Source organism: Caretta caretta, chromosome 8 (assembly GCF_965140235.1).
Source record: "Caretta caretta isolate rCarCar2 chromosome 8, rCarCar1.hap1, whole genome shotgun sequence".
In the NCBI taxonomy this organism is placed as follows: domain Eukaryota; kingdom Metazoa; phylum Chordata; order Testudines; family Cheloniidae; genus Caretta; species Caretta caretta.
In genome coordinates, this window is record NC_134213.1 from 62,182,773 (window position 1) to 62,191,653 (window position 8,881).

Below are 8,881 nucleotides of genomic sequence, written 5' to 3' on the forward strand. Positions count from 1 at the left end.
AGTGCTCAACACTGTGAGGTATAAATGGCTCAGAATAATGGGATTGTAGAGCAGGTGTATAATTATATTTTACTGAGTTCTGGCGTTCTATCTGGTGATTCTCCCTCAATCAGTGCTTGAAAACTGAGCGGCCATATGATCAGTTAGTGTAAATGAATATAGTTCCATTGACTAAACCAATTTACACCAGCTGAGGACCTGGCTTATTACATTTTCCAACAGCTAGCAAAAGCATTCTCACCAAATCTGAAAAGGACAATAATAAATGGAGAAAAGAGATAAACCACAAACACACTGTGAGCCTCTGTCCTTGGTCCTGTAGGTTGCATCTCCACCTGAGAGATTACTCTCTTTTGGGGTTAGGGTTGGTTTTTCCATTCATCTAGGCTTTTGATGCTCTCCTTTGCTGTTTATTATCTTGTCCTGGCGACTTCAGACATTTTGTCATAGGTGCAGGGGATTCATTTCCTGTTCTAGCTTTATTGCTAAAATGTGTGTTAAGATGGTTATCCTGTCCATTACCATACTTTAGAACCACAGAAATTAATGGACTCCACCTGACGGGTAACCTCAAATTGGAGACAGAATGCAACTTGTTAACCACATTAAATGAGTAAATAAACATTCTTTAACCATATGGCTACCATGTTTAATATAAAATATATTCTTAGAGACATTGCAAATATATTCTGTCCTCCTTCAAGAGTTAATTGCAACAGGTGGATCTCATTAGGATGCATTTTGTAGTAATTTCATTTTGTCATTCTTCACATCTTATAAGTCTTTGATGTAGCAGATGGAAAAGCCATGGCCTAACTGATCTATTTTCTTGTGGCTGTATTTTAGGGAAAGTGCAGAAGAAGTACATCAAGTAAACCAAACCCTCCCCACCCAACCCCCATTCTCCACATACCCAAATAAAACAAGTGATAAATAAACATGGACAAAAACACATATCTGGGTAAAGCACAATGCAAAATCAAGGGAACTCAGATATATGCTGACACTGTGTTTGGAGCATGCTTTACTGCCATGTTGTAATGAAGTTGGTTGCATGCAAAGACATTAATTGAATGAATATTCTTGTTTCATGCATATTCATTAAATGACTGGTGCTCCCAATGCTTTAGCAATTGGTACCAGCACGGGCAACACCATTCTTTCAAAAACACTGGTTGTTTGTCTATGCAGCAATTAAACACCTGTGGCTGGCCCATGTTAGCTGACTCAGGCTCGTGGGGCTTGGGCTGTGGGGCTATAAAATTGCAGTATAGACATTTGGGTTTGGGCTGGAGCTTGGACTGTGGGACTGTCCCCCTTCACCGGGTCCCAGAACTAAGGATGACAATTTTACAGCACTGCAGCCCAAGCCCCGTGGGCCTGAGTCAGCTGACACGGGTGAGCCAGGGGTATTTAATTGCTGTGTAGACATATCCTCAGATCTCCTCTCTTATTTTGCTTGTACATCTGTACAGCGTCTCCATACTGGTCAATTTGAAATGTTGGCATTTATTTGTATAAACTGAGTCAGGGAGCATGAGGGATCTACCCCTGCATGGCTCCCCACATGTCCTTCTGTTTGACTGGCTATAAGACTGCTTGGGGATCTGAACTCCTTTCAAATACATTTCCTTTCCTGACCTCAGAGTCCCTCACTTCAAAATCTGGGACTATATGGGCCCAGGAGTTTGGTTCCTGCCTATTGCTAATAAATGTTTTAAATGTGCCATGTGAATATTAAATGTAACCTGTGTAATTCAGTTGTAATTACTTAGACAGTAACACAAGAGAAGCTATATTATTTTAGATAGCTAAGAATATGAATTCTACAGACCTTGTATGAATGAATCATTTAATTTTACAGAGAAGCTACCATTTGTTCTGAGATTTTACAACAGGGGAATTTACTCAATTTCTGAATTACACATTAGACATGTGAGTAGATTATTCATAATTTGCTATGTGCTGGTTTGTTATGTAAGTCATGTGATTTTGTTTCAGTCATCCAAACAGAGAACAATGTGACTAACCAACAATGCATATTACAAGTTTTATATTAAAAATATAATTTGAAAATCATCTTTAATTATTAATAGTATTAGTATTTTATTATTATTTGTTTTGCTATAAAATCCAGATAGCCCAATCAGGACCGGACCCAGTTGTGCTAACAGCTGTACAAACACAAAAGAAGACATGATATGTGTTTATAGATATTAGCCAATTATGTAACACAAACAATGCCATGTGACTTGAGCAAGTAACCAACCCAAAGCAATTGTGAATTATATATTTGATTATAAAATGTATTATATTCACAATTCAGGTGGTCTACAGACCAATATTTTTTCTGATGAAATTTGTGAGTGACTTTGAATAATGAAAATAATGAAATTTGCAAGCAGTTCATGAATAATTAATTCATAATCATAAATGGTAAAAATGGTTGAATACAAATATTAACTAATTATTATTTGTCTATTATTCAGAGCAACTTCAGACTTCTATTTCTTGAAGCCAGTGGAGTATCAAAAATGTCTGGTTTCTTTCTCTGCTAATGTGAGCACCACTAATTAGAACAACAAAAATTTGGGGTTTTATTGCAAGACTGTGATAATACAGTAGCTTTGGCTTGTCATCATTCCTTAATAAGATGGAATAAAACCACCCTAATGTATGTAAACAATGGTCCCCTCTGGGATAAAGCTGTATTAATAACATCTTTTGTGTTTATAGAAACAAACACCATTTAATAGATGTTCAGTCTCTAGGGATACCTGTCAGTTGGGGGTGAAGTATTCATTTCAAATGGAACTAGAAAAGATGATTAATAATGCTAAATCTAGTCATTGGTGTAGGAACAGCATCATCATTAACCATCATCAGTAGCAGACCAGGATCATTCCCAGGGTTACAGAGTGTACATCTTTTATATGAAGCATGGCCTTTTCCTTGGGGACTGTGGTCTTGTGGTTACAGCAAGGGACTGGGAGTCGGGAGACCTGGATTCTAGTTCTGACCTTACCACTGGCCAAGGCTTTACCCTTGGTCAAATCACTTTCTGTCTATACCTCAGTTTTTCCCTCTGTAAAATGATGATACCCCTGTATATAAAGTCCACTAAGGTCTTTTGAAAAGAATCTCAGGCCCATGGCCTAACTACAAGGCTACACTGTTCCTTGTGATCTGATACACAATGTAATAACTTTCTATAGTAATTACTCTATTTTGTATGTTACCATGCTCTGTATGCATACTGTATTTCCTTGATTTCCATTTATATAACTAATAATGATATGAACTTAATCTGAGCAATTTCAGTGAACTCCTAGGATAAATGTAGTTCCTGGCTTTGAAGTGTCTGAGTAATAGCAAATGTAAGCTGGTAGAAACATCATCTCTGATAAAAACTTTAACAAAAGTGATGTACTTTCTGCGCCTGTCAAACATGTTGCTCTGCTTTCCACCTACTCTACTAAAAACATACAGTTCAATGGAATTACCATCTTCCACTTCACTAAGAAACAGTCAAACTACATTCCTCTTTACTGCCCCTTTGCTCACTGCTCACCATTTAGACGTGTCCCAATGCAGTCTGAGTGACAGCAAATCCCATCCTGCCTTGATGGGCTGTTGTTTGTGCTTTCAAGGGTTCTAATCAAAACTAGTACTTCACTGTCCCCACTGATTATTTCACACCTGTGTTCTTGTATGTTTCAAGTATTTACCTCTATCCATCTCCTGTCCTAACACTTAGTAAGTAAGTGTCCATCTCTAACTAGAATGAGCAATTGCATTAAGGAACTGTAATGTCTGAAGAGGTAGTTCTTTGGATATCACACAGCTGTAAATGTGTTGGTTTATGTGATAGATGAAAAATAAACCGGAAAAAAAAAAGGGTGTGGGGGGGGAAGATATATCAGAAAAATTATTAGAGACAAATCCCTATTTAAAACCCAATATCTTTTTTGGAAAGTAGCAATAATGTTAGAGATAAAAAAATATCTCTCTTACCACTAGAATGATCCTATTCCCATTGCAGTCAGTTGGGAATCTTTCCATTGACTGCAAAAGGAGTTGTAGCTTTCCCTTACTTCTCATTGTTACATTATTAGAATTTCATTTTATTTTATTAACATCAAATATAATTAAGTTCTGGTAACATGAAGGAAGAGTGACTGCCCTCAAAGGGTACTCTGACCAGCTTAGCTGTGCTACTGTCAAGGTGAAGTTCTAACTGGAAGAAATATTATGGGTATCACATAACATTATTAAAGCTTTCCACTAGGCCCTATCACATTTGTTAGGCTATCAGATTAATATGTACCTAGAAATATATACCTTTTTGCCACATACCAAAATATCCCATTCACATGTTTCAAGTCTCAGACAAAAACAAACAAACACAAACAAAACCATGAAGTTAAGGTTTAGAGCATGCATCAGTTATTTACGGGTTAAAAACCTTACACAAATGTTGCAAAAAAAATGACAAAAAAATTTTAAGCCCAGCATATTCAGTGTTTCAATCAAACTTAGAAGAAACTACAATATTTTAAATATTGGGAATTCACATTTAAGGGCACCCAGAAATCCTCGACTGAGTCCTGTAAAGACATCAGCCTCCCACCTTCCCTCCTTTGCAACTGGAGTATCAAAAGTGTGCACTACAGTAATGTTTTATAATTTGTTTCATGCGTACATGTTTCATATATAAGGCATGATGCATTGAATCACAGAATCATAGAATATTAGGGTTGGAAGAGACCTCAGGAGGTCATCTAGTCCAATCCCCTGCTCAAAGCAGGACCAAGACCAGTGAAATCATCCCAGTCAGGGCTTTGTCAAGCCAGGCCTTAAAAATCTCTAAGGATGAAAGTAGCAATAATGTTAGAGTTAAAAAACCCAACTCCCTAGGTAACCCATTCCAGTGCTTCACCACCCTCCTAGTGAAACAGTGTTTCCTAATATCCAACCTAGACCTCCCCCACTGCAACTTGAGACCACTTGCTCCTTGTTCTGTCATCTGCCACCACCGAGCTCCATCCTCTTTGGAACCCCCCTTCAGGTAGTTGAAGGCTGCTATCAAATCCCCCCTCACTCTTCTCTTCTGCAGACTAAATAATCCCAATTCCCTCAGCCTCTCCTCATAAATCATGTGACCCAGCCCCCTAATCATTTTCATTGCCCTCCTCTGGACTCTCTCCAATTTGTCCATATCCCTTCTGTATTGGGGAGGACCAAAACTGGATGCAGTACTCCAGGTGTGGCCTCACCAGTGCCGAATAGAAGGGAATAATCACTTCCCTTGATCTGCTGGCAATACTCCTACTAATACAGCCCAATATGCCGTTGGCCTTCTTGGCAATGAAGGCATACAGCTGACTTATATCCAGTTTCTCGTCCACTGTAATCCCCAGGTCCTTTTCTGCAGAACTGCTGCTTAGCCAGTCAGTCCCCAGCCTGTAGCGGTGCATGGTATTCTTCCTTCCTAAGTGCAAACTCTGCACTTGTCCTTGTTGAACCGCATCAGATTTCTTTTGGCCCAATCCTCCAATTTATCTAGGTCATGCTGCACCCTATCCCTACCTCTCCCCTCAGTTTAGTGTCATCTGCAAACTTGCTGAGGGTGCAATTAATCCCATCGTACAGATCATTGATAAAGAGGTTGAACAAAACCAGCCCCAGGACTGAGCCCTGGGGCACTCTGCTTGATACCGGCAGCCAACTAGACATCGAGTCATTGATCACTACGCGTTGAGCCCAACAATCTAGCCAGCTTTCTATCCACCTTAAAGTCCATTCAGCCAATCTATACTTTTTTAACTTGCTGGCAAGAATACTGTGGGAGACCGCATCAAAAGCTTTGCTAAAGTCAAGATATATCACATTTACCATTTTCCCCATATCTACAGAGCCAGTTATCTCATCATAGAAGGCAATCAGGTTGGTCAGGCATGACTTGCCCTTGGTGAATCAGCAGCTGTTGACTGTTCGTGATCACCTTCCTCTCCTCCAAGTGCTTCAAAATGGATTCCTTGAGGACCTTCTCCATGATTTTGCTGGGGACTGAAGTGAGGCTGACCAGTCTGTAGTTCCCCAGGTTCTCTTTCTTCCCTTTTTAAAATATGGGCACTATATTTGCCTTTTTCCAATCGTCCGGGACCTCCCCCGATCACCACGAATTTTCAAAGTTAATGGCCAATAGCTCTGCAATCACATCAGCCAACTCCCTCAGCACCTTTGTATGCATTAGATCTGGACCCATGGACTTGTGCATGTCCAGATTTTCTAAATTGTCCTTAACCTGTTCTTTCACCACTGAGGGCTGCTTACCTCCTCCTCATACTGTGTTGCCCAGTGCAGCAGTCTGGGAGCTGACCTTGTCTGTGAAGACCAAGGCAAAATAAGCATGAGTACTTCAGCTTTTTGTACATCATCTGTCACTGTGCTGCCTCCCCCATTCAATAAGGGTCCCACACTTTCCCTGACCACCTTCTTGTTGCTAACATACCTGTAGAAACCCTTTTTGTTACCCTTCACATCCCTGGCTAGCTGCAACTCCAATCATGCCTTGGCCTTCCTGATTACACCCCTGCATGCTCTAGCAATATTTTTATACTCCTCTCTAGTCATCTGTCCAAATGTCCACTTCTTGTAAGCTTCCTTTTTGAGTTTAAGCTCACTGAAGATTTCACTGTTAAGCCAAGCTGGTCGCCTGCCATATTTGCTATTCTTTCTGCACTTTGGGATGGTTTGTTCCTGCGCCCTCAGTAAGGCTTCTTTAAAATACAGCCAGCTCTCCTGGACTCCTTGCCCTCACATATTAGCTTCCTAGGGGATCCTGCCCATCAGTTTCCTAAGGGAGTCTAAGTCTGCTTTTCTGAAGTCTAGGGTCCATATTTTGCTACTCTCCTTTCTTCCTTTTGTGAGGATCCTGATCACAACCATCTCATGGTCACTGCTGCCTAGATTGCCACCCACTTCTACTTCCCCTACCAATTCTTCCCTGTTTGTAAGCAGCCAGTCAAGAGGAGCATGGCCCCTCATTGGTTGCTCCAGCACTTGTACCAGGAAGTTGTCTCCAACACTCTCCTAAAACTTCCAGGATTGTCTGTGTATTGCTGTATTGTTGCACTCTCATCTTCTTTCTTCACGAAAGTGCTATAAATGTGATCTAGTGTGTAGGAGTGTTATCTTTTTGGAGACATGCTAGCTCTCTGTATAACACTTGGATAATTGGTGGACATATAGAACAATTGGGTGTGATCCTTGGAGGTACTTAGCACCATCAGCAAACTGTAGGATTGGATCCCCAAAAAGTAGTTAGGAATGATTGCCTTCAGTATGCTCTGTGTCTAATCTGGAATTTGTAAAGTACTGTGAGTCTATTCTGTATATGGCCATGTATCACTGTAAAGAAGGCTTAGCAATTTAGAATGAAATCATCCTAGTTTTGCTGTTACTGATCAGATGAAACTGTTTTTTGTGGATGGATAAGGTTGTCTTATCATAAGCTTCTGCTTTCCTCAGAACATTACCATAAGGGGAGTTAAGGGATTTTGGATACAGTTGATATTAATGTCCATATTTTCTAATGTTTGTGTTTCTTGTAACTTTAATCCTAACTGAGAATTTCCAAGTTAAAATGTATTTACTAAAAGCCATAGTAAAGAAATATCAGCTTCAAAATCAGTAGGGGATGTGTTTATAAAACCATTTTTGAAATGAGTGGTTCCAGAATTATGACAACATAAAATTGTATGCACCAAAATCTTCAACTCCTCTCCCCTTTCCTCCCCAAAAAGAGAGAGAGATTGAGAGATCAAACTTAGTTTACTAGAATCATTAACCCCTTGGCCCCTTCAGTACTGTATCTTCAGCAGCTTCTGTGAAGCAATGTTCTTTCAATTGCCCCCGCCCCACTGGGTGTGTGACACATTAGCAGAGTTAAAATGGATTGTTGTCTGTTGATATCCTGAGAATTTTTTGATATGTCTGAGTTCCAAAAATTACAAACTGACAACTGTGCACATATTTAATTCCCTTCAGTTAATATAATAGAAACAATAGAACTACCAGTCTCCATGTAAGTACCCTTTTTTTTGTTTCCTAGTTGTTTTTGCAGTACCGTACTTGTGAATGTTGCTTGACAGACAGCTTAGGAGACAATTTATCCACAGATGCATCAAAAGATACCCTGACCTGAAAGACAGGGTGGGGGCTGGTCTACCTGTTTTTTCAGTCTTTGGCACATACTTTGATGCTGCAGAAAAGACTTCTAATTAGTGCGAACAGTGGTGGATTTTTTGCGTGTGTTAGAATCCTCTTTTAATGAGATTTCCTTTCAGCTTACTGTGGTGTAGCGGTAGCTGTAACATAGTTAAGGTTGTCTTACAGAGCTCGGTTTTAACAGGAGTTTTAAATCTTTATTTTGTAAAAATCTAATTCAAATGGCAAAAACCAAATACAAAAAAACAGATACAGAAAAAATAATTATAGCTTAAAAATTACTTTTTGGTGATTATTTTACTGTATTGTCTAACTTCTCTTTGTATCCCTTTTGCAAGAAATCTAAACACCCTGTGCAATTTTATTAGCCGTACAGAGCTAAAGTTCATTGTCACTGTTGGCAGGATCTGAAAGTAATGGGGTTCACTACTGCAGTGTAGGATATAAGTTGGCCTGCAGAATTTTTGTAAGTGGTAATTATGCATGAGATAAAGGAACAGAATAGAGACTAAATATCAAGAGGAGTGAGATAAGGTTGTATAATGATACCAACTTTATTCAACATTTATAAGGAGTGCTTGATGAAATTAATTGAAGAAACAGAAAAAGGTATTAAGATGAATGGAAAATGGGTGAATAATATTCGCTA